This window comes from Rhinopithecus roxellana, chromosome 11, assembly GCF_007565055.1.
Source record: "Rhinopithecus roxellana isolate Shanxi Qingling chromosome 11, ASM756505v1, whole genome shotgun sequence".
NCBI lineage: Eukaryota > Metazoa > Chordata > Mammalia > Primates > Cercopithecidae > Rhinopithecus > Rhinopithecus roxellana.
In genome coordinates, this window is record NC_044559.1 from 70420151 (window position 1) to 70446836 (window position 26686).

Genomic DNA, 26686 nt, shown 5'->3' on the forward strand with positions numbered 1-26686 from the left:
CTCCCACCTCGGCCTCCTGAGTAGCTGGGATTACAGGCAATCGCCATCATGTCCGGTTAATTTTTATATTTTTGTAGATATAGAGTTTCACCATGTTGGCCAGGCTGGTCTTGAACTCCTGACCTCAGATGATCTGCCTGCCTCAGCCTCCTAAAATGCTGAGATTATGGGCATGAGCCACAACGCCTGGCCCCTCCATCCTTCTGAGTCTCCAATGTCCATTATACCACTCTCTGCCTTTGTGTAACCATGGCTTAGCTCCCACTTATAAATGAGAACATACAGTATTTGATTTTCCATTCCTGAGTTACTTCACTTAGAATAATGGCCTCCAGTTCCATCCAAGTTGCTGCAAAAGACATTATTTAAATCTTTTTCTATGCTGAGTAGTATTCCATGGTATGTACATATGCCACATTTTCTTTTTCCTCTCATCGATTGATGGCCATTTAGGTTGATTCTATATCTTTGCAATTATGAATTGTGCAGTGATAAATATATATGTGTGGGTGTCTTTTTGAAATAATCTATTTTCCTTTGGGTAGATACCCAGTAGTGAGATTGATGAATCAAATGGTAGATCTATCTTTAGTTCCTTGAGAAATCACCATACTGTTTTCCATAGAGGTTTTGCCAATTTACATTTCCACCAGCAGGGAATAAGCATTCCTTTTTCACCAAATCTGCACCAACATATATTGATTTTTGACTTTTTAAGAAAATGACCATGCCAGGTATGGTAGCTCATGCCTATAATCCTCACGCCTGTAATCCTAGCACTTTGGGAGGCCAAGGCAGGCAGATCATCTGAGATCAGGAGTTCAAGACCAGCCTGGCCAACATGCTGAAACCTTGTCTCTACCACAATTACAAAAAATTAGCCAGGCGTGGTGGTGTGTGCCTGTAACCCCAGCTACTTGGGAGTCTCAGGCAGAAGAATCGCTTGAACCCAGGGGGCGGAGATTGCAGTGAGCCGAGATCGCACCATTGCACTCCAGCCTGGGTGACAGTGAGAGACTCTGTCTCAAAAACAAACAAACAAGGGTCGGGCGCGGTGGCTCAAGCCTGTAATCCCAGCACTTTGGGAGGCCGAGACTGGAGGATCACGAGGTCAGGAGATCGAGACCATCCTGGCTAACACGGTGAAACCCCGTCTCTACTAAAAAATACAAAAAACTAGCCGGGCGAGGTGGCGGGCGCCTGTAGTCCCAGCTACTCGGGAGGCTGAGGCAGGAGAACGGCATAAACCCGGGAGGCGGAGCTTGCAATGAGCTGAGATCTGGCCACTGCACTCCAGCCTGGTGCGACAGAGCAAGACTCCGTCTCAAAAAAAAAAAAAAAAAAAAAAAAGAATGACCATTCTGGCGGGGTGAGGTGGTATCTCATCGTGGTTTGCACTTCCCTGATCACTAGTGATGTTGAGCATTTTTTCATAGGTTTGTTGGCCATTTGTATATCTTCTTTTGAGAATTATCTGTTAACGTCCTTTGCCTACTTTTCAAGGGTATTATTTGTTTCTTTCTTCCTGATTTGTTTGAGTTCTTTGTAGATTCTGGATATTAGTCCTTTGCCTGATGCATAGTCAGCAAATGTTTTCTCCAATTCTGTAGGTTGTCTGTTTGCTCCGATGATTATTTCTTTTGCTGTGCAGAAGCTTTTTAGTTTAATTAGGTCCCATTTATTTATTTTTGTTTTTGTTGCATTTGCTTTTGGGGTCTTCATCATGAATTATTTGCATAAGCCAATAATCAGAAGAGTTTTTCCCAGGTTTTCTTCTAAAATGCTTGTGGTTTCAGGTTTTAGATTTAAAATTTTGATCCATCTTGAGTTAATTTTTGTATATGGTGAGAGATAGGGATCTACACGTTGCTTTCCAATTTTTCCTGCACTATTTATTGAATAGGGTGGCCTTTCCCCAATTTATGTTTTTGTATGCTTTGTCAGTGATCAGTTGGTTGTATTTGGCTTTATTTCTGAGTCCTCTATTCTGTTCCATTGGTTTATGTGTCTACTTTTATACCAGTGCCAGGCTATTTTTGATTACTATAGCCTTATAGTAAATTTGAAGTCAGGTAATGCGATGCCTCCAGATTTGTTCTTTTTATTCTGATGCATTTTTTGGTAGCTATTATAAGAGGGATCAAGTTCTTGATTTGATTCTCAGCTTAGTCATTGTTGGTATATAGCAGTGCTACTGAATTATGTACGTTGATTTTATAACCTGAGACTTTGTTGAGTTTATTTATCAAATCTAGGAGTCTTTTGGAGGAGTTATTAGTGTTTTCTAGGTATAAGATCATAACATTGGCAAATTCGGATGCCCTTTATTTCTTTCCCTTGCCCGATTGCTCTGGCTAGGACTTCCACTTGGCATTGCTTTCATCTCTTTCACATGAACTCACTTGATCAATCCCCACAATACCATATGAGGTTAATGTGATTACTTGACACTCAAGTACAGATGATGTATTGTTACTATCCCCAAGTTACAAATCATGCACAGCAAGGTTTAATAACGTGCTAAATTTACCCAGCTAATTAGTGGCAGAGCCATGACTGGAACCCTGAAAATGTACTGGCTCTGAAAATGTACAAATTTACATCCACATCACCTGAAAAGACCTTTTTAGATATGTGTATGGACTAAGTAAACATGCTGACCAAATTCATTGTAGGACCTTGGATTGGATCCTGGGAAAAGGACAGTCATAGAAAACTGAGGAAATCCAGATGAAGTCACTACTTAGTTATGAGTATTGTACTTACGACACTTCCTTAGTTTTAACAAATATAGCATGGTTATATAAGATGGTCACATGAGAGGAAACAGGGTGAAAGGTATAGGGGAAATCTCTATACTATCTTACCATCATTTCTATAAAGTTTACATTATTTTAAAATAAGTATTAAAAAAAAAAGTCTGTATAATCATAGCTGCCAAGCATGACTGCAATTTCAGAAAGATGCTTCTGTGAGGGAAAATGCTCACTGGTTTTCAAATTCTGGTCTGTTCTTGTGCTTCACCAGCCTAACACCATGGCCCAGTGCCTGGCGACATCTCAACAACCAATTGATATTCCTGATATTTGAGAGGAATCTACAGATTGAGAACATTTTGCAAGAGAAAGAATAAAAAACTAACTCATCTTTTAATAAAATAATAGCAAATACCTCTGTTGCCAAAATATACTGGAACCACTGATCCTCCTCATATCCAAATTAAATGTTAGAATTCAAGAAAGAGTAAACAGTAAGTACTTTCCTTATTCTTCCAAGATGTTACAATTCTTTTTTAGATGTGTCTACCCTGCACCTGCCACATGAGTTATTGAATATATGAAGGTGACTCTAAGCCAGAGCTACTGATCAGTGAAATTGGGTGCAATGGGTGGAAGAGCTGCACTGCTGAGAACTCCAGCAAATAACAACATCACTCAAAGCCTGCAAGATTCTGCTGTGAAAACATTACATTACTTAGATGCCTGGATGCATAAGGCTCAGGGGAAAGGTTACTTTAGGCACCTCATGAAACTTCTATATGATGCTGGGTCTGTTGCTCGCCAATGAAATAAAGAAGAAGTATGGCCTAACTATGGAACTAGACTTTGTCAAGATGTTGTTACATCAAAGCCCACTCTCTAAAAAAAACAAAAAATCATGAAGTATTTTGTTATTTACCTTTTGAGAACTATCTAATTTCACAATCTTATATTTAACCAACATCATAAGCAGACTCTAGAGGCAAAGCAAATGTCATAAATGTGAGCACAACTCTAAAGTGGCAAATTATGACATCCAGCAGGGGTTAATGAAGGATTAAATGCATAGGGTTTCTCCTCAACTTTGTATAATCCTGAGAGGCACTCTAGAGATCATAAGCCAAGCCCCTAGGAAAAAAATCTTGATCCATAACTGCTCATTTTGCTTTCAAATTAACACAGTTAAAGGCATATGTTTTGGTTCAGAGTCCTGGATACCTGTGAGATCTCCTACAGCCAAGTACAAGTATTTATTTTTATATGAAGCTAAAGACTTCTTACTTGTAACATGCTATGTCAGTTATGAAAAGGTCTTAAATCATCTTCCCTAGAAGAAGGCCCTGGGATGAGAACTCTTGTAAAATGATTCATTTAGGAAGTACTTCCAACAGTAACCAATAAGGGAATGGGAGAAGCAAGACAGGAAAGTAGAAGAGGCCAGGCAAGGATGGAATTTCAGACAAAGTCCCACAAAGGGTAGCTTCAGTTTGATCCCGTGGGGGAACGCAGAAGTGTAAGCTGTACTTCTGAATTTGTCCTGATTCAAGGCAGGATTGCTGGACTTTTGTGCTGACTGGGAACCAGTCAGTCACTGACTAAAGGCCACCCTGGGTGCATGTTGATTCCCAGGCATTTCTGTACAACCAGGCAAAGCAGCTCCAGTACCTAAGGGTAGGCCTCCAAATAGAATCACAGGTTTAAGTCAACAGAAGCAAAGGCACACAGAAGACAGGGAGGGGATGTACAGAAAGGAAAAATTATGCAAGAAGCTCTAGGCAAAGCTGGCACCATAATTTCTGTTGTCATGACAAAATTTGATATTCCTAGGATGTGTATTTTAACAGTTTACTGAAAAACACAATTCAGTACAGCAAGACTCTTGCTAGCCCCCTTCATGTAGCTTGAATTCCCAAGTTTCTTATCAAAACCTGATGACCATTGTGTTGTTTTTTATTGTTTTCAGTTGTTGCTCTTTCATTTTAAATGATAAATTAGTATTAGCTTTGTATCACTGCTATTGATTTAGTTTGTAGTCATTTGCTTGGTGAACCCGATGGCATATAGAAAAGGATATTTGCATCAACAGTACTTTTGGCTTATAGTTTTCCAATATCTAGATTTTATGAATTGTGTATGTATCAGGAAGAAGTATATGAATTATCATATGCCTACTGCTAAGGCACATGTTTATGTAATCTCTCAAAATGTATTTGTTCAGTCTTACACCAATATTAATATATTTTCCAAAAAGTGGAACTTGGGTGAGGGCATGGTGCTGACAAGAGCCCAGCATCTGCTGCCTCTTGAAGGTTTGAAACCCGCTCCTGAAGGATGCCAAGTTGAACCCCTGGCCACCAAGCTACCAATTTACTGTCACCATCTGCACGAGGGGATATGCTATCCACTCTGTCAAGAGATCCGTGTTTTTGAAAGGGAAGGATTGGATTTGACAAATTACCACAGGAAAAGCATTCCCCAAAGGAGGACAATAGAAACTTCTGTTTTCCTCTCTAAAGTTTCGTCTGTTCAAACTAGATGACAAACATAATTCTAAAAAGCTTCTAAACCAAGAGCAAGTATCATCCGCCACTCCCACCAAAAACATCCGAAGCTATTATTAGGTTGGTACAAAAGTAATTGTGAAATAATTTGCCATTACTTCTAATGGTGAAAACTACAATTACTTTTGCACGCACCTTGTACCAACAATTTATAAAATATTAAAATGTAAGGTATTGTAGGCTTTGTCTATTTAACCTCTTCAATTCTCAGTGAGAAAACTGAGGCTCTAGAGTTGTGAGTTGTCCTTAATATAGTACTACGTATTTCCAAAGAAATAATTCCCATATAGTGCATTCAAAATTAAGCTAATAATTCCATCTTGCCAATGATACAATTAATCAAAGAGAAACATACAATGATTAGCAAGTCAATTCAAATATCTTAGTTGTATCTCCACAAAATAAGGTTATTACACAAGAGCTATAGTTAAAGAACACTACTAACGAGTCCTTAGCATTGTAATTCAGCTAAATGCCTTATCCAATAAGTTTCCAACATTATTTTCCACTCGCATTCCCACCATTAGTCTAAATTTACCATTTACACCTGCTGTCCCATTTACTGCAGGCAATTCCTTTAAATTGGAACTACTTCTACCCTTCACTTATTCCTCAGAATTTTTTAATGCAACAAGAAGTGAAAAGTATAATACATTAAACCTAGAAACTCAAATTTGAAAGTCAAATGTTTTGGATTTTTTCTGGATATTTCTCCCTGAGGAAATAGAAGTTATGATTTGTAAGTTTCTGATATATTCCAAGACATGGTAATTTATTCAAGCAATTGTATCTATCTGTTACCTGTAGAGTTTCTTGACAATCAAGCTAATCCTGGAGCCTCCGACTGATTTATTGTAGGACCACAGGCTCCACATTCATCCCATTCTCCATGACCATGCACTTTGAAGGGTTGGTTTTAAATTTAAAGCCTGTATTCCTAGAGACACTGTGTGTACCCACCTCCTTGCATTATGAAGTCTTAGCAATGCCCAATTAAATGACAAGAACCAACATCAGAATCTGTCTTATAATCAGGCATTTCTTTGTTCAAATCCCACATATGCCAACCATTTACCATGTTATATAGCAGACACACCTGACAGCAATAACTTAACTAAGCGTACCCTCAGAATGACCCGGTGGTCTAAGAAGAATGTGTTAAGAATTGTGAACTAAGGAAAATAGGAGTGGCTGACCCAGAGATTGATTCCTTACTCAGGAAGAACATCTGAATCCCTGGTTCATCTCATGGAACCCAGGCAGTACAGGGGATTGAGGCCCTTTGTTTTGGGTTAAATGAAGGTTGCTAGGTGGAAGTTGCTAGAGAGAGGGTGCTAAATGAAAATGCTGTATAAACTGCATGCTTTTTACAAGTGGTTGCTGTTCTGCTGTCCAGCCCACCACCACCGGACTGCCCTGTATGTAAGTTCCCTCAATAATCCCTAAGTCTCAGTTGCTGGGTATCTTCTTCAACCTTTTGAACATGGTGCTATCCCTATTGAAGTCAATAGGGGTCCATCCAGCATAACACATGTAACCCCTCTCATCATCAATATCTTCATGTGTAAAATGGAATTAAAATTACCTACTTGACAATATTATGATTAGAATTAAAAATAACAAGACAAAGTTGTCTTATAGTGTCAGTATATATTATACAATCAATAGATGGAGTTTGGTAGCAGTGACTGACTCAAATGTTGGTAAGGTAAAGAAAGGGAAAGTGGTCAGAGGCTACTGGGATTCCTCCCTCCTTGCTTACTTTGGGTACCTTTGACCAGAAGCCACCATGGTGGAAATGCTAGCAGTTCCCAGCATGTCCACTTCCACTTTGCTTCAACTGGTATCTTGATAAGAATTAACTGCCCACAGATGACTCTGTTCTGTGGTCAGAAGCACCACTCACTTCAGTCCTACAAATAGATTCTGTTTGATACAAATAAAACAAACAGAAAGACTGTGGATCCTGCTATAAATAAATCAATGACTATGACCGGGACCATGGCATGCCCATATTTCTATTCTGTTTCTAATACTTATCAAATTACTCCTGCAATAAGTCTCAGAAATCTTTCTTAGTGAGTAACAGAGGAGCCCCACACCACACGGTGGGAAACAGAATGCTGCCAGGAGAATCTTTGGCTTCAGAATCAGAGATTGGCCCAATAATGACTCTACCACTTAGCAACCCTCAACTTGGTTTAGTGTTACCGACATTTTCTATGCTAGTATACCATACTGGCCTGTTCTTTAACTGAGTTATTAAGATAGCAGGACTCCTTTAGTGCTGTTACTTATCCTCTCTGACCCTTCATGTCCTCCTCTATAAAATGAAGAGACGTGCCCCTCATGTTTGTTGTATGAGGTAAATGAGATCACGTATAAAGCGATCAATATAGTATTGCCCTTGGTTTAAAAACCATTATTTTGCTGTCCTTATTCAGTATTATAAAACTCTATATTGGCCAGGCGCAGGGGCTCATGCCTGTAAGCCCAGCACTTTGGGAGGCTGAGGCATGCAGATTGCCTGAGGTCAGGAGTTCATGATGAGTCTGGTCAACATGGTGAAACCCCATCTCTACTAAAAGTACAAAAAAATTAGCCAGGCATGGTGATAGGTGCCTGTAATCCCAGCTACTTGGGAAGCTGAGGCAGGGGAATTGCTTGAACCAGGGAGGTAGAAGTTACAGTGAGCCGAGATCACACCAGTACTCTCCAGCCTGGGCAACACAGCAAGATTCTGTCCCAGAAAACTCTATCTTCTCTCATATGCTGAAACATTCATTTTGCTCTTCTTTCTAATGTTTGTGAGGCAGAATCTTTGCTATTGTAGCTCTCCTAGCTCAGCATCATAGATTCCCCACAGGGCTGGAAGTCAGGAATGCTGACATTACAAACATTCTCCTGTGATATGCTGCAGCCAAGAAAAATGTCAACCCATTGCCTGGATCACCCACAGGTCAGTATTCCGCTAGCTCCATTCAACCTTTGCCACTAAGTCGATTTAATTGAAAACCTCAACATAGGAATGAAATGCATCCTGTTAGTTATATGCTTCAATTATCTATTAAGGCTTTTCATTTACCATGGCCCCCATATCCAGAGTCAATGAATATTTTTTCCTTATCTCAGAATAAGGCTAATTTCTCTACAAATCTGGAGCACCTGGGTGGTAAGGATATAGAAATAGAGATAGTTAAAAAGGTCATACAACCTCCATATTCATCTGACTTGCCGTAACTAAAGAAAAGTGTGTCCCAGTGTACTTTTCCAGGCTTGAGGTAGCCCCTTAAAAATGACTGAATTTCAAGGCTAGGTGTGGTGGCTCATGCCGGTAATCACTTTGGGAGGCTGATATAGGAGAATCACTTGAGCTCAGGAGTTTGAGACCAGCCTGGGCAACAGGGCAAAAACCCATCTCTACAAAAAGTACAAAACTTAGCTGGGTATGCTGGTGTCTACCTATGGCCCCAGCTACTCAGGAGGCTGAGGTGGAAGGATGGCTTGAACCCAGGAGGTCAAGACTACAGTAAGCCGAGATGGCACCACTTCACTCCAGCCTAGGTGACAGAGTGAGAACCTGTCTCAAAAAAAAAAAAAAAGATTGGAGCTAAATTCAGATTGATTAACTACTAATTGCAATATTAATAATAACATTTATGCAGTACTTACTATGTACTATGCTTTACTTACATTTATTCATTAAATCCTCACAAGAATCCTAGGGCTATAGATACTACTAACATCTCCATTTTACTGACAAGGAAACTGAAGGAAAGACAGTTAAGCAATTCACCAAGGATATACAGCTGGAATTTGAACTTTTTCCTTTACTATGTTATACTGCCTCTCAAAATCACAGGAAAAAAAAATGAAAATAATTCTTTCAAGCTGGGCCTACATGGCACTGAAAAGCTGTTTAAAGAGTCATAGAATGGCACTGACTCCTCCACTCAACAGTTAAGGAATGTTGACTGAGCATATCCACTCTGCCAGGTGCTAGTTGTTTACCATCATTTCTGGTTAATCTTTCATTAAATCCTGGCTCAGATCATTGAGTAGACAGAGTGCTGTGTAGGCCTAATACAATGGAACACCTGTGTCAGTACAGCCTTCCATGAGGTCCCTTGGCAGTTGGTTTCATGTAATATTGCTTTTCCTAAAATGCACTAACACACAATCCTTTTCCCATCTCCGACCCCCACCAACCTACCCAGGATTCTTGAGAGTATATGAGCTCTGGGTCGGGCATGCTTGCTAATTTCTTGACTTATTGCAAGATGATTGGAAGAGTATTGGGACAAAACTTAATAAACAGAAAATCACATATAATACAGAATCAATCAGCAAATAACAGTAGTAATAGCAAGCTACACCTCCTTATGTCATCAAAAGCTAAACATTCCTTCAGTTATGGCCATTCTGTTAACCTACACTTGGGAACATTATGATAAGGCCTAGAGAATCATTCCTTCCTGACCAAAGATTATTCCTTTCATATGAATGGAAAATTGGATCCATACACTTTAGTCTCTCTTTCCCCTGGAACATTGGATTAAGCACTGCCACCTTCTGCATCACTGGAAATCTCCATTCTTTGAAGGCCTTTACTGGGTTTACAATGGCTTAAAGTAAGGAGGTCTTCTTGGTTGGGTTGCATCCTTTCTAATGCAGCCGTATAACTCCATGTAGTTCTTCTAGCCATTCATTCACCCAATAATTACTGAGAACCTGGCAGAACCTGTGCTGGTGCTAGTGATCTCTACCCTTAAGGAGCGTATAGTCTATTGGGAAATATAGACACTAAACAATATAAACAAGCATAGAATGTAGTCATTCGTTGCTTTCAGTAGTTCTGGGAGCCACAGAAAATCCTATCATTGTAACTGTCACATTTCTTGGATTCAGAGATTATCATAAACTTCTCTACCCTCCCTTAATGTCCTATATTTTCTTTTACTAAAACTGCTGCAAATCTTCCATTCTCCCTCAGACCCACTCTCCATCTTCTCTACAAGCCTATGTGTCTCAGGATGTGTAGAGAGGGTAACAGAAGGCTCCCTAGTCCTTGGCTTCCTGTTGGGCTCAGCCAAAGGGGTGCGCCGACCAGAGATTTTTAAAAAGAAAAATAGAGAGTAAGCTTGAGGTGTGTTTTTTCATCAAATTCCTTTCTGTGGCATCATTGTGGGGTGGCTACAACCTTCAACCAAAGACCACAGCCTCTGTCAGGCCACCCTCCCCACACAGCTCTCTTTCCCTATACCCTCTCCTATCCCTCACCCCCACTGCAGGATCTAGTTACAATACAGGCTCCCAGATTTTGCATTATCCTTTGAGTTTTTAGTAAATTTCCCCACAACTTTACAATTAGTCTTTTATTAGACTCTCCACAAATTACCCATTTTGAATGTGCCATCTGTTTCTTGCAAAGAGCCTGATTGATACAAATCCCTTGGATTTCTCCTTCATCATGGCTTTTTCCTGTACAAAGAATTATTTTTGATATTTTATGAAATATTTTAGGCCAATCAGTAAACCTTTAATGAGAACCCACCATATACTTCACTGTCCAAAATGTGCTGAGGATAGAAAGATGACCAAAACATAGGATTTGCCCTATAGGAACCGGGTCTAATGGTAGAAATAGGTATGTAAATAGGATACCCCCAAACTTTATTATTAGAACTGCAACCATTTTTAAAAAGAAAGAAGCTGTTATTAACAGTTTCTTTCTATACACCAGGATAATAGGCATAAACTGTAACAGTCCCAACTTCATCCTATACATAAGCAGATTATTATGTTATACAATAATGATCACTTGGATTAATGTGAATAAGAGATAATAGGTGAGCAAAGGTGGGCCACCTAACTGACCTCTGAAGAGGATGTCAACAGAAGGCTTCTTAGAAGAGTCTTAAATCCATTCCCCCAAAGACCCCACTTGTCTCTAGTACCTCTTTGGCACATTGTCTCCTCTGCTAGAGACTCATTTTGACTAGAGCAAACTGCTTGAGAAATCAGGGCCAAAGACAGACTTACTTAAACATGAAAAAAAATATTTACTCTCTAACCTCAGAAACAAATATTTTTTAAAGTATGCATGTAAATATACACACAATGACAAACATTTGTGGCTTGTATATACCTCAGTCCACAAATTGAGGAGTGTATACATTGTTAGTTTTTAAATCTTTTTAATTCCACTTGAGGTAATTCAGGTCCCCCTGAGCCTTCTCAGGATTTTGAGGTGTCTGGGCATGTAGGTGCACAGAAATCTTACTGACAGTTACAGAACAACCAAGATAAAAGAGCAGTGGAGGAACTGACAAAACAGAATTGCTGCAACCTTTGCTTTGTGTGTTGAGATGAGGTTTCATCATACTAAGGGTGTAGAGATATCCGGTCCCTGATGCTGTGGCCTGGCCATCACTGAGTGGTGTTTGAGCTCCATGGGTCAGCTGTAATTTCCTTCCATTCCTAACTACAGGGAGTCCTCGTGCTCTCACTCAGTCTCTGGACCATGTCTACTCCCATCTCATTTGTGGCCATCACCTGGGGCTGGATGAGGGGAGGACAGGCAGAGCATGAGATTCCTTCTGTGGATCGTACTGGTTTTGAAGTACTAGAAACTCCAACCAAAGTCAGGAGAATCTTTATCATGACTGGGATGCTCTTATTTATTTTGTATTCTTCCAAATATTATCGTATGTGTCTGGGCCTATGACATTGAATCTCGAGACTCAAAGATTTTTTTCTTTGTTATCATGACCTCTCTCATGATTCCTACAATGAGAAAATTAAGACAGGCTGCTCAGCTGCCCAAGGTAAGGAAAGGTGGAAGTAACAGGTCTCCCTCACTGGTGGGGGAGAGGGAAAGGCATCCATCAATATTTACACATTTTCCCACCCAGATTCTTTGAGTGTGATCTGTGTGCCAGGAACTGAAGACACAGAGCTGAATGTGAGAAAGTGCTTGCCCTCTGGAAACTCAGAGCCTATTAAGGAATTGTGGGACCAAACAAATAATCATTGCCAAAGTAATAAGTGATTTCAGAGAAATACATTCCAGAAGACTAAAAAAATGGATTTAAAAAGTTATTTATGGATATATGAACATTGATATGGTTTGGATTTGTGTCCCCATCCAAATCTCACATCGAATTGTAATTCCCAATGTTGGAGGAAGGGCCTGGTGGGAGGTGACTGGATCATGGGGATGGACTTCCCCCTTGCTGTTCTTGTGATTCTCAAGAGACCTGGTTGTTTAATAGTATGTAGCACCTCCCCATTTGCTCTCTCTTCCTCCTACTCCAGCCATGTAGGATGTGCCTCCTTCCTCTTGACCTTCCACCATGAGTGGAAGTTTCCTGAGACCTCCCCAGCCATGCTTCCTGTACAGCCTGCAGAATGATGAGCCAATTAAACCTCTTTTCTTTAAAAATTTCGCAGTCTCGGGTAGTTCTTCATAGCAATGTGAGAATGGACTAATGCAAATGTTAACTCTGCTCTCTCCTGCTGATTTCTTGAAACTGAAGCCCATGAATTGCCAGAGTAAGTTTTGTCCTAAACAGTCCATTAAACTGTTGAGTGCCAGCCATGTGCTTTGCAGGCATATGTAAGGCTCAATTATTGGTCTGGCAATAATTGAGGTTTCCAGATTTGGCAAGATCTGCCACACACAGTGTCACCAGCAGTTCTCAAACTTGATGATTTACTACCTTGCTGGCCTTGAATAAGCATGTTCTAGATGAGATCAACTTGTCCTGGCTTCTCTGTTGAGGAATGAGGATTCTAGTTCTGTAATCATTTTAGGATGGATACTCAACTCTCCAATATCTTCAAATAATACTCCACTTACAAAAGAATAGAGCTAGGAAAGCAACTTGAATATCTCTGCTGAGTTAATTAATAATGAAACTATTATCAACATATGGGAGTAGTATTAGTCAGTATACTAGGTGGGGAGAGATCTGAACTCTCAGTTTGGTCCATGCTATACCATTTCTCTTACCGGTTCATTTTTGAACTGCTACATTTTGAAGAGTGGTGAATATGTGGCCATTTTCCCTTTCTATCAAGAAAATCGCTAAGGACTAATGTTATTCTGTTTAGAAGGCTTCAACACACTCCATGCTGCAATAATTTGACATGCAACCTCAGAAGTACACAAGGGAAGATGTGGCTGCACTTTCAGATAGAGAATTTCTATTACCCAGTCAATCTTTGGGTAGTTACCAATTTATATACATGATAGAATTTGCTCTCATTCATAAAATGACAGTAGCAGCTTATCACCCACATAATCCCATCTGATCAGTAAACCAGCCAGAAACCAGGCATGTATGAAGCTTCTGCATGTCAGACCAAAATATCTGGACATAAACTCCGAGGCAGCAGTACCTTAGATTTAGAGCTCTAGTTTGATAAGAACTTTTTTTTTTTAATTGAGACAGAATTTTGCTCTTTCGCCCAGGCTGGAGTGAAGTGGCACAATCTCGGCTCACTGCAACCTCCACTCTCCAGGTTCAAGCGATTCTCCTGCCTTAGCCTCTTGAGTAGCTGGGATTACAGGTGCATGCCACCACACCTGGCTAATTTTTGTATTTTTAGTAGAGATGAGGTTTCATCATGTTGGCCAGGCTGGTCCCAAACTCTTGACCTCAGGTGATTCTCCCTCCTCGGCCTCCCAAAGTGCTAGGATTACAGGCATGAGCCACTGTGCCCAGCCTGAACTTTTAAATTCTTTTTATAAAAGAAAATTTATCTTTTTTACCCTCAGAAAACTTCAATAGATATCTGGCTAACTAAGAAATCTTACTAACAGATATAGAACAATGTGAGAGGAGCAGTGGAGGAACTGACAAAACAGAATTGCTGCAATCTTTGCCGACAAGTGAAATTTAACTGACAAAACAGAATTGCTGCAATCTTTGCTGACAAGTGAAATTTTAGAAAGGGTGCCCTCACCTTTAAGTAGGTACAATTACAGTTGACCCTTGAACTTTTTTCAATATAAGTTACACCTAGTATGCCAGCCTCTCCTGCCTCCTCTTCCACATCCTCCATCTCTGCCTGTGCCACCCTGGAGACAGCAAAACCAACACTTCCTCTTTCCCCTCTTCCTCAGCCCATCAACATGAAGATAGCAGGGACGAAGACCTTTATGATGATCCATTTCCACTTAACAAATAGAAAATTTATTTTTTATTCCCTATGATTTTTTAAATAACATTTCATTTCTCTAGCTTTCTTTAAGAATACAATATAGAACACATATAATATATAAAACATGTTAATCAACTATTATTGGTAAAGTTTCTGGCCAACAGTAGGCTATTCATAGTTAAGTTTTTGAAGAGTCAAAAGTTACACGTAGATATTCGACTGTACAAGGTTAAGCACCCCTAACCAACTCCCCTCCATCCCTCTCCCCACCCACATTCTTCAGTGATCAACTATGATCTACAAGCTTCTGCAAGCCTCAGGAGTGGAGGAACTGAGAGGTATTTGCAACTATTGCAAAAGAAACAATAATCTAAAAAATAAAAGAACTGACTGTCTCCTTACCCCCCTTTTGGCTCACTCTACACATTTTTGATACCCGAGCAAAAATGGTATTTTGAATATTGAGAGAGTTTATTTTGTGGTAATAGGATTTTCTAATAATGCTATAAAAATATAAATTATTAAATTGCCATAAGTTTGAAATGAATAGGAACAGCCTAAACTTATTGCTCTGTCTTCTGAATTGCTAGTGTTCTCATCAGGGAAAAAGTTGACAAGGGCACTTGAATTTTATCCACACATATAAGTAGAGTTTTAAATATAGGATACAAAAATGAATCAGAGTCATGCAGGGGGGAAAAAGGCCTGTGGTCATCAAACCATTGAAACATCTACTTATTATTAAAAGTACCATAAACAACTGGAAACATTATGTGGAGGTCAACTCCAAGATAATGGAAAGACCATGAACAGAAGCAAACTATGGGTTAATAAAAAGCTTTGAAAGAAAAGTTTTAAAAAATTTTTGAAGTGAAATGCTGGCAGAATAAACTCAGCACCAATTATTGATAATAGAAACTCTTAGCAAAGTATGTAGACAAGAAGAATTCCTTTATACGGCAACAGTATCTACTAAATGCCTGCAGCAAACTGAATAATAACCTAGTAGCAGTGTTCACTTTGAAGTCCGTGAAAAGATAAGAAGCCTGCTATTATGCTTTATCAAGCACAAATGGAGGTTGTAGGTAAAGCAGGAAAAAAAAAAGGAAGGCAAAGAGGAGAAGAGAAGAAAGGAAGGGAGATAGGAAAGGAAGAGGAGTGGAGGGCAAGGTAAAGAGGAATGAAAGGAGAGAAAGAGTATAGACATTGGGAATAAAGAATAGCACCCTTTTTTTGCAAAAAGTATAATGTTTCACACAGAAAATTCAGGAGACTCTGAAGACCAAAAATTAGACACAAAAAGAAAGTTCAGATGGTTTGTCAACCATTAAAATAATACCAAAGAAAAGTCAATTATATTCCCACAAATAAATCACAAACTATTAGAAAATGTAATTTTTTGTGGATATTACGTAAATTATTTAAAATAACCTATAGAAATAAATCTAGCAAAAGATGTGCCATAATCTTATCGAGAGAAAAAAAAAAACTCTATTGAAGGATTTAAAACTTAAGTATTTATGGATGGTAATAAGCAATATCTTGAAGATATCACGTATTACCAAATTAATCTATAAATTAAATGTAACTGCAGTCAAAAATCTAACAGTTTTTCATGCAACTTGAAAAGCTGTTTCTTAAATTTATATGGAAGCTACCAGCCAATTAAAATCAACAAGACAATTTTGAGGGAAAAAGAAAATCTTGGTAACTCACCATATCATATATAAATACATTATACAGGGATAGTAATTAAGAAATTAGAGTATTTGACAAGAATAGACAATTAGAACAATGAAAAAATAACTCAGAAACAAGTTCTTGCTTATATGGACACAAAATTATGTGATATAACAAAGATAATGTTACAGATAACAGGGAGTAAATGAACTATTTAATAAATATTGCTAGGACAGTTAATCTGGTAGACACTAACAGTGCTCAACAATGTCCAATTTTCCTCTCTTTCCAGACAGCCTGAAGTCCACACTTCCACACCACTTTGCAGTTGGTCTGGCCATGTGACAGTGAATAACCAATGACCATGAGCACAAGTAGTAGGAATGGCAGGTGAAAGATGACCCACCCCCTCCTCCAAATTGCTAACAAAGGAGACTGTGTATCCTGGAAGGTAAAGCTACAAAACTGCAGTCACTTCTGCCTGAGTCTTTACAAGAGCTGTAGAGCAAAGAACCAACTATGCTCACCCATCCCCAACAGCCACAAATGGTGGACACTTATAAGAAAGAAACAAATCTTTGTTGTGTTAAGACATTAAGACTTAGGGCTCAATGTGTTAATGAAACATAACTACCTTATCCTAATAATACAATTATCCTATTTAAAAAATAAAATTAGATCCTTACCTTGCAACACAGGTAGATTTTAATTTAATTTACACCTAAATATGAAAAAAGAAAACCTTCCAAAAAATTTAGAAGAAAATATACAAGAATATCCTTAGGACCTTAGGGCACAGACGATTTCTTAAATAAGACATAACAAAACTCAAACCATAAGGACAAGTATTTGTAAGTTTGAATGCCAAGACCAGCTTGGTCAGGGAGACCCTAACCCAGGGGCACTAGAGGAATTAAAGACACACACACAGAAATATAGAGGTGTGAAGTGGGAAATCAGGGGTCTCACAGCCTTCAGAACTGAGAGCCCCAAACAGAGATTTACCCACATATTTATTAACAGCAAACCAGTCATTAGCATTGTTTCTATAGATATTAAATTAACTAAAAGTATCCCTTATGGGAAATGAAGGGATGGGCCAAATTAAAGGAATAGGTTGGGCTAGTTAACTGCAGCAGGAGCATGTTCTTAAGGCACAGATCGCTCATGCTATCGTTTGTGGCTTAAGAATGTCTTTAAGCAGTTTTCCGCCCTGGGTGGGCCAGGTGTTCCTTGCCCTCATTCCTGTAAACCCACAACCTTCCAGCATGGACGTTACGGCCATTGTGAACATGTTACAGTGCTATAGAGATTTTGTTTATGGCCAGTTTTGGGGCCAGTTTATGGCCAGATTTTGGGGGGCCTGCTCCCAACATTTGAATACATTAAATTTTAAAAATTCTCTATAACAAAAGACATTATAATCAAAGTAGAAAATCAAACTACAATTTGAAGAAGATATCTGCAACCCACATAACTGAAAAAAGAGTAGTATCTGGCATGTTGACTCCTATAAAACCATAATATATCACTCCTTGAATAAAAAATGTAAACAAATATTTCTATTCCAATACATATAATTCTAGATTATGTGTATTGTAATAAATCTAATACAGTAACAGTCTAACTAATTAAGTAGATGTAAATGGCTGTGACGAGGGAAACATTTAAAAGATGTGGTTTGTGGCTTGCCCAATAATTTCCTCTGCTTCTTGGTGCTGCTCAATCCTGGAGTTCTATGGAACAAGAGGTCTTTTTCAATCCAGTCTTTAAGAGACCTGTAGAGCAAAGAACCAACTGTGCTCTTAGGTATTTGTTCCCCTGATGAGATTACACACTCTCAAGGCAGGAGTTGAAATTTTGGGCTTACTGGCATGATGTTTTTGCAAAAATTTAATTGGAATGTCTCTAGATGAAGCTGTAAAATTCCACCATTCACAATAGGCGCCATCATTCTCTACAGTCTTATAAGCCCACATCACATATCTGTTACCTATTTGACCTATATATGCATTCAAGTTATGACTTCTGCTCATAAGCAGTGATTAGCTTTAATTTTTTAAAACTGATAAATCGGGCCAGGCACAGTGGCTCACATCTGTAATCCCACCACTTTGGGAGGCTAAGGCAGATGGATTGCCTGAACTTAAGAGGTCGAGACCAGCCTGGGAAACATGGCAAAACCCTGTATGTACCAAAAAATACAAAAATTAGCCAGGCATGGTGGTGGACTCATGTGGTTACAGCTACTTGGGTGGCTGAGGTGGGAGTATCACTTGAGCCTAGGAGGCATGCCACTGCATTCCAACCTGGGTGACAGAGTGAGACCCTGTCTCAAAAATAAAATAAAATAAAAAACTGATAAGCCTATAAAATTACTAACGGCCAGATAATGTGCTGTTTGCTGGAACAATATAAGTAAATAAGTACAGCGCTTGCCTTCATTAGAGCTCAAGGCCTAGAGACAGACCTATAAATAAATAAATAAATTATAACACTAGTTAGTGCAATTAGAGCTATATAGCAGGTAACACCAATAGCAAGGATAGACTGAATAACGCCAAGCTTTATGTGGTGGGGGGTGGTTGAGGGGTTAGTTAGAGGCTGTTTATAGAGGTCTCTCAGAGGAGACAGTACCTGAGCTGCAATTTGAAGAATGAATTCCCAATCAAAAGGGAATTCCTAGCAGAGGAAACCTCAAGCCTACAATATCAGGGGCAAGAAACAAGTGAATCTAGTATGAGGAGTGTGAGAGGGCCTTAGTTTTTTTGGGCTGCTATGACAAAAATATCATAGAACTGGGTAGCTTATAAACAATATTTATTTCTTATAGTACTGGAGGCTAGAAAGTCCAAGATCAAGGCACTGGCAGATTTCACTTCTGGTGAGGGGTTACTCCACATAAACACAATGAGAAGGGTGGCCTTCTTACTATGTCCTTAACTGGTGGAGGACTAGCCAGCTCCCTGTGGTCTCTTTTATAAGAGCAGTAATTCCTTCATGAGTGCTCTATCTTCATGACCTAATCATGTCTCAAAGACTCTACCTCCTAATACCATCACCTTGGAGGTTAGGATTTTAGCATATGAACTTTAAGGAGGAGATAAACATCCAGAACATAGTAGAGAGTTATGAGAGATAAGGCAGTAGCTAAATTGCAAAGGACCCCATATGATTATAATTGAAACCACGGCTCTATCAGTTGTTAAATGGATGACATTGGACAAATTACTTAACCTTTCTGTTTCTCAGCTTCCTCAAGTGTCAAGTATAGATAATATTTTCTTCCAGTGTTCTAATGAGGATTAAATGTGATAATTTGGTTAAGTTCTTAGCATAGCACCAAGCACATGAGAGATGCTATCATGAAGTGTTAGTTTAATCAGGCTGTATTAGTCCATTTTCATATTGCTATGAAGAAATGCCTGAGACTGGGTAATTTATAAAGAAAAGAGGTTTAATTGACTGACAGTTCTGCATGACTGGGGAGGCCTCAGGAAACTTACAGTCATGGCAGAAGGTGAAGGGGAAGCAAGGCACATCTTACATGACAGCAGGAGAGACAGAGCATGTGAAGAAGAAACTGTCAAACACTTATAAAACCATCAGCTCTCATGAGAACTGACTATCATGAGGGCAGCATGGGGAAAATGGCCTCCATGATCCAATCACCTCCCACCAGGTCCCTCTCTTGACACATGGAGATTACAATTCAAGATGAGATTTGGCTGAGGACACAGAGCCAAACCATATCACTGACTCAAACAACTGTTCTACACAAGTGAGGATTATCTGGGGGCAGCCATGATGCAAGGCACTTGTGATAAGAAGAAGAAGGCAGGAATCACCATATTGAGTGGACCCAGTTTTTAATGGCTAGCATTTGCATATCAAAGCTTGCTGGCCTGGCTCTAAGAGTTGCTTTTCTGATAGACAAGAAACGTTTCTGGAGCTGTTTTAAAAGAAAAGAAAAAAAATCTTACCAAGGACCCCTTTTCTTCTCTATCTGCCTAACAATAATTTATTAATAACTCCCATAACAGTATAACTACAAATGGATGGCAGGAAGGAATCTTCTGGTGATGCAACAGTTTGGTATCTTGGTAGTAGTGGTTATCATGGGCATTCGTGTGAAGAGACCACCAAACAGGTTTTGTGTAAGCAATAAAGCTTTTTAATCACCTGGGTGCAGGCTGGCTGAGTTCAAAAAGAGAGTCAGCGAAGGGAGATAGGGGTGGGACAGTTTTATAAAATTTGGGTAGGTAGTGGAAATTTACAGTTAAAGGGGTTATTCTCTGGTGGGCAGGAGTGGGGGGGGTCACAAGGTGCTCGGTGGGGAACATCCGAGACTCATTGTCCAGGAGAAAGAATTTCACAAGACAATTCTGGGTTAAGGCAGGAACCCAGCCGTTTTCACTTCTTTTGTGATTCTTCAGTTGCTTCAGGCCATCTGGATGTATATGTGCAGGTCGCAAGGGATATGATGGCTTAGCGTAGGCTCAGAGGCCTGACATTCCCATCTTCTTATATTAAAAAGAAAAGTAAAAAAAAACAGTGGTGAATGGTTGAGGCAGCAAAAATTTTGGAGGTGGAATGGAGAGATAATGGGCAATGTTTCTCAGGGCTGCTTTGAGCGGGATTTGGGGCGGCATGGGAACCTAGAGATTAAGTTGAAGGAAGATTTTGTGGTAAGGGGTGATATCGTGGGGTTGTTAGAAGGAGCATTTGTCATATAGAATGATTGGTGATGGCCTGGATGCAGTTTTGTGTGAATTGAGAAACTAAACAGAAGACACAAGATCCGAATAAGAGAAGGAGAAAAACAGGTATTAAAGGACTAAGAATTGGGAGGACCTACGACATCCAATTAGAAAGTGCCCAAGGGGGTTCAGCATGATTATTTGCTTGGTTGGCCCTCTGAACAGCTCTCAAAATATGTGAAAGTAGTAAACTTGGGAATAAAATACTTTTATTTCCTTTGCAATCCTTTAGTAATTGTTATAGGGTAGGACCTGCTAAAATGGAAAGGTCTCCCCTTGCTGGACTAAGAATGGCCCTTGTCAAGTTCTTGCAGTAATGAAATAGTCATTAGTCTTTCTCTCACTACTCAGAAGATATGTCTACAAAACCCTTGAGTTGTCTTTTGAGGGCAATGACCCCGTTTTTCATATATGGAAAACGAAATTGTTTCAGAGCCAGACAGACTAGAAACATATTTGCAGGAAACCCCCATTGTCATGACTGACCCGTCCCAAGTACAAAACAAAACCATTTGTGGTCTCTGGTGCTTCATTAATGTTCAATTTAACCCTACAGCTCCGTGTCCAACCAAGGACAAAATAGATATTGGAGCGTGGTGAAGCACAAACTGGGATACATTCACAGCCTCATCATCATGCTGTGCAAGGAGAGGCCAACATTCCCTGATTCCCTTGCAAGCTTATGTCCTCTCATCTGTGGCAACCTCGCTGAGGCTGCTTCCCTCACTGGCTTAGGTGGCCTCAGTGGGATTCAACTGACCCAGGGTACTCTCTTTCTCTTCTTTTACTCATAATGTCCTATCCACCTAGGGAGGAGGGCAGGGGATTTCATCTGGCTGGCTTGGTATTTGGCTTATTTTGAGAAGGTAGCTGCCAAGGAGTGAAATTAGTGCTGGGCAATTTAGAGATGCAAACACCAGTGTGCATAGAGAGAGAAGGATGTGCCTGGAAGACAAAGATTCCTGTTCAGATCTATTTCTTGCATACAATGCAAACTGCAGTAAGGACTACTACGATTGCACAGTGCTAAGTGGGAAGGGACATAGTTTTTCTGTTGTAAAACTTAGCCACCAAGAAGGTCAAGTACTCAAGGTAGAGGTGAAACCACCTTTGCAAAATTTACGACAGTAAGAAAAACATGACATAGGAAAATTAGGACAGTGAAAGAAATCTCACATAACTGACTGCATCTTGCTTCTAACCCCCAAGCTACCCTTATTAATTCCTGGGCATAAGCCCAACTAACTACGGGAGGAATTTAGTTTATAGTTTAACTTTGAAACAAAGATGATAGCCCCTTCTCCAAACAAACTCCCTCCTTGCTTGGGGATCAGACTGCCTTTGTAAAATGAAAAAATTAGCCACAAAATTAGAAATTATGACTCAAGAGTCAAGCAACGAGAAGCCACAAGATTCCTAACCTCCCCAGTTGTTCCTATAGATAACATAACTATTGTCAAACCAATGACTGGTGTTTGAGGTATTTTTCAGACGCTGTATTCTGACGGAGCAGCTGGCACCACCCAGATTGGTAAACTGGCTCATTGAGTCTTATGGTGCCTGATCAGGAACTGATTCAGTCCAGGAGGAAAAGCTCTGACTCACTGTGATTTCATCCCTAACCAATCAGCTTTTCCCATTTCCTAGGCCCCTGCCTACCAAACTATCCTTGAAAAACCCTAGCCTCTGAATTTTCAGGGTGGTTGATTTAAGTAATAATAAACTCCTGTCCTTCCATTTAGCTGGCTCAGTGTTTATTAAATTCCTCCTCAATTGCAAAAACCTGCTGTTCTCAGTACATTGGCTTTTGGAGGCAGCAGGCAAGATGAACCCATCAGGTGATTACAGAAGGATGGTGATAAAAGGAAACTCCTAAAATTAATTATGAGTAAGCATCAAAATCAAATTATAAGATTAATTTTAAATGTTGATAAATTTTTCAAAGTCCTAAGTGAGTATTCTGAAAATGTAAGATATGTAAATAAGTGTTTACATATATATGTCTATATGGTTCCCCAATTAGATTGTAAGTTCCTTAAAAGTAGGAACTCTATCATGTCTAGCCTAGCTTGCTGCACAGAGTAGCATTCAAAAAATTAGAGAAGGAAACTAATATTTGCTCTGCACCTAGCCTTTTCTTTTGCATATTCAAATTCGTCAGTTTAATCCTCACAACAATGCCCTTAGCAAAAACTATTATTCGCATTTTGCAGATACGGGAAGATGCTAAGAGAGTTTGAGTGACATGCTCAAGGGCTTACAGAAAGTAAGGGGAGGACTGACACCCATATCCAGGTCTATGTGTCTGACCCAGAGGGCCCTGTTGTCTCAAGAGCACCATTCGGTTTCCCAAATATGTATTATTTCATTTTGAATGTGTGTGAAGTGTGTATGTGTACATGTATATTTTAAATGTTAAGGTAACCAAAAGTAAATCTTTACTACGCAGCACACACTGATGTACAGCAGGTTCATGTTTTATAGTTCTAATGACACAAAATGATTCTTGAGTGCTTTCCAAATCAAACACTGTTAAGAATTAACATGAATATTAATATTAATAATATGAATCACTAAAACAATATAAAACATTAATATAGACTAATTTTAATATAGAATAATATATTATTAATATAGAAGAATATAGTTATTCTATATTAATAAATATTCTGTATTAATATGTTCCATATTGTTTTAGTGATTATTGAAGATGGGGCAATCCATGTACAGTGAATCTTTATGCAAAAGATAACTTGTCTATGGTGGTTAAAATGATAATATTAATAAGTAGAGAAGAGAGAGGAAGAAATTGAGAGGATAAAAGAAAGGAAGGTTGATTCTTTTTATCTTCAAAGAGGAGCTTAGTCTAGGTTGCAGAGAACTGGGAAGTTAGTACCAGTCTGAATTACAGCAGTTTCCAGTTACTAAAACATTTTTGTGACATCTCAGTCTCGTAAGTAGCATTAGGGATTTTGTGTTGGAGGACAATACAGGTTCCTTGCAACAGCTACAGCAGTTACAAGCTCTAACCCCAGGCAAATCTTTATTTCCACCTACCAAGCAATTCCAGAAGACATATTTTTAAATGAAAGGAAAATATAAAACAAAACAAAAATGTCTGATACAGCTTCTCAAATAGAGCACAGCATTAGAGCCTACAGTTAAGAGCTATAGGGGAAAAATCACCCACATACATTCTTAGTTGGAATGAACTCCTGTTACAAAAGACAGATGAATAAAAAAAAATAATGATTTTTCACATATATATGGGAAATATGGATATTTCATATATATATATATGGGAAATACCCAGAGAATGAGTAGTTCTCCAAGAGGTGGCTCTGAATTCCCGCTTATAGAGTATCTTCAACAAAGAACAGTGAATTTTTAGAGAAGTAACAAGGCAAAGGCAAAGAACTTTGAGCCTCTAGGGACAGCAACTTGAGGAAAGGTAAATTAGTCCCAAAAAAAGGCTAATTAGTAGAGCCTGATAATGTAAATTCCTCTGGAATGTTCTCCAGTCCAATGAGGGTTTGAAGTCTTCAGTGTTTAACCTTTGTTCTCCCCAGTGAAAGAGGGGGCAAGATAGCTTTGTAAATCTGTTATATTTCTAGGCAAATAGAGAGAAGGCAGAGAAATTCCCTGAATCTGCTTCTTCCTAATTGTCTTCTGCTCAACAATCCTTCATATTTAAGGGCAGCATATTCCGGTCTCCCACAAAAGAAAAACCTAATGTAAAATATAGCATAAACTGCATTAGTTGCTGAAAATATGAAACTTTACCTGAGCCCTGGGCTCCTGGAAAAACAGTCATGGTCAAGAAATCCCACCACCACCACCACCACGAAGGAAGCCAAAGCGTTTCACCCCAAAATAGATTTCCTTGACATAGTTGAAAATGACAATCCACAAGGGCTGGAAATACAAGAATAGCTGAAAAGCTGTCTTTTGCGGGGTGATTTTCTCTGCATTGACACAGCCAGATCTTCTATGAGGGCTTTCTTTTGTCTGATCATGGAAAGATCAACGAAGAGTCTGACACCTTTAAAGATCTAAAAGAAACATATCACTATATATTCTCTCTGAGAGCTGCCCAGAGAGATTTCATCTACATAAGAAGGCCATCTTTACTAGCCAGGCCTCCTCTTCTTCCCCTCCCATGACTACTTGTTTTGTCATTATAACCTGTTTTGCCACAATCCAAGCCCCAATTTTTCTTGCAACCCTCAAGATGGTGTATATATATATGTATATATACACACACCATATATATACCATATATACACCAGATATACACACACACCATATGTAAATATATATACATATATATAAAAATATATATGGTGTGCATTTTATATATATATACATACACACACACACACGCACACACAAGCTTCTGAACCCCATTGGGGGGTTGGGGTAATCACTCTGTGGTTCTCTCCCATGTGTGTTAATAAATGTGTATGACTTTTCTCCTATTAATCTGCCTTTTGTGAGTTGATTTTTTAGTGAAACTTCAAAGGGTAAAGGTGAAGTTTTCCCTTGACCACTACAACCACCACCCTTTTGTATTTCAGAAAACAGCTTACTGTAAAGAACCATCCTGCATATAACTTAAAGAGGCCCATAGATGATGTGAAAATAAGTAATTCAAAATCTAAGTTCTTGGAACTCTAAATTATTTTGAGTCTTAAATAAATATGATTGAGGGGCCTGAGTCATGTGACAGGCAGCCATTACCTAGGAAGTTGTAACCTTTATTTCTCCGTTAAATTAAGCCTTCTTTGTTTCGGGAAATGATGTGACCAGGTATAGGGGACTAGGAAAGACTCCATCCCCCTTCACTGTTGATCTTCATTATAGATTAATTTCCCTCTTACTTTTCTTTTTTTAATTGCTTCCAATTTTATTTATTTTGCTCTGCAATAAAAATGAATGCATTTAACAAATACCGTATGTTGCACATTTCCATTATGGCACAGGATACAAATTTGATTAAGATATAATTCTGCCCAGTAGAAGGTGGGAGACGAAGAAGAAATAGAAAATATAAGTTGAATCTGATCCTTAATATGATTTTTACTCCATGTATACTTTTACGCAAATGATAACTTGTGCACATGCAAGGATGGACTATGCTATTTCAAGGTACTTTCTATGGGGGAAGAAAAGCAGAAGGAAACGAAGATGGGGAGAAGGCCATGTATCTCCACTTCCTAAGGAAAAAGCACTTTGGTCCCAAAAGTTTGGGGAAAAAAACTCAAATGAGTGGGAGGAATATTATACAGGTGAGCAGAAGGATGTGTTTTGCATGGAAGCCTCATTTTAGCAAATTTTTGCCCTTCTGCTGCCAAATCTTATTTGCCAATTTAATGCCTTTATATAAAGTTCTTATGATTAATGAAATACTGTCTTTTTTGGCTATTTTTTAAAAGTTTACTTTAAGTTCTGGGATACATGTGCAGAATGTGCAGATTTGTTACAATAGGTATACATGTGCCATGATGGTTTGCTGCACCTATTCTCTCTTACCTTTCTTATACGAAGACTTCATGACTATCACATTGTCTTAAGATACAATGTTAAATATAGTCTTTTAAATTGGTTAAAAAAATGAAAACAAGACATAAGGAAAATAAAACAAACTAATTAAATTGTAATGACTCATAAACCAATCACATATAGAAAATGTTGTAATCCTGTTAAATTTCTTCACTTTCTGCCAATATAAGAAGAATTTAATGTTTAACTTTGGAAC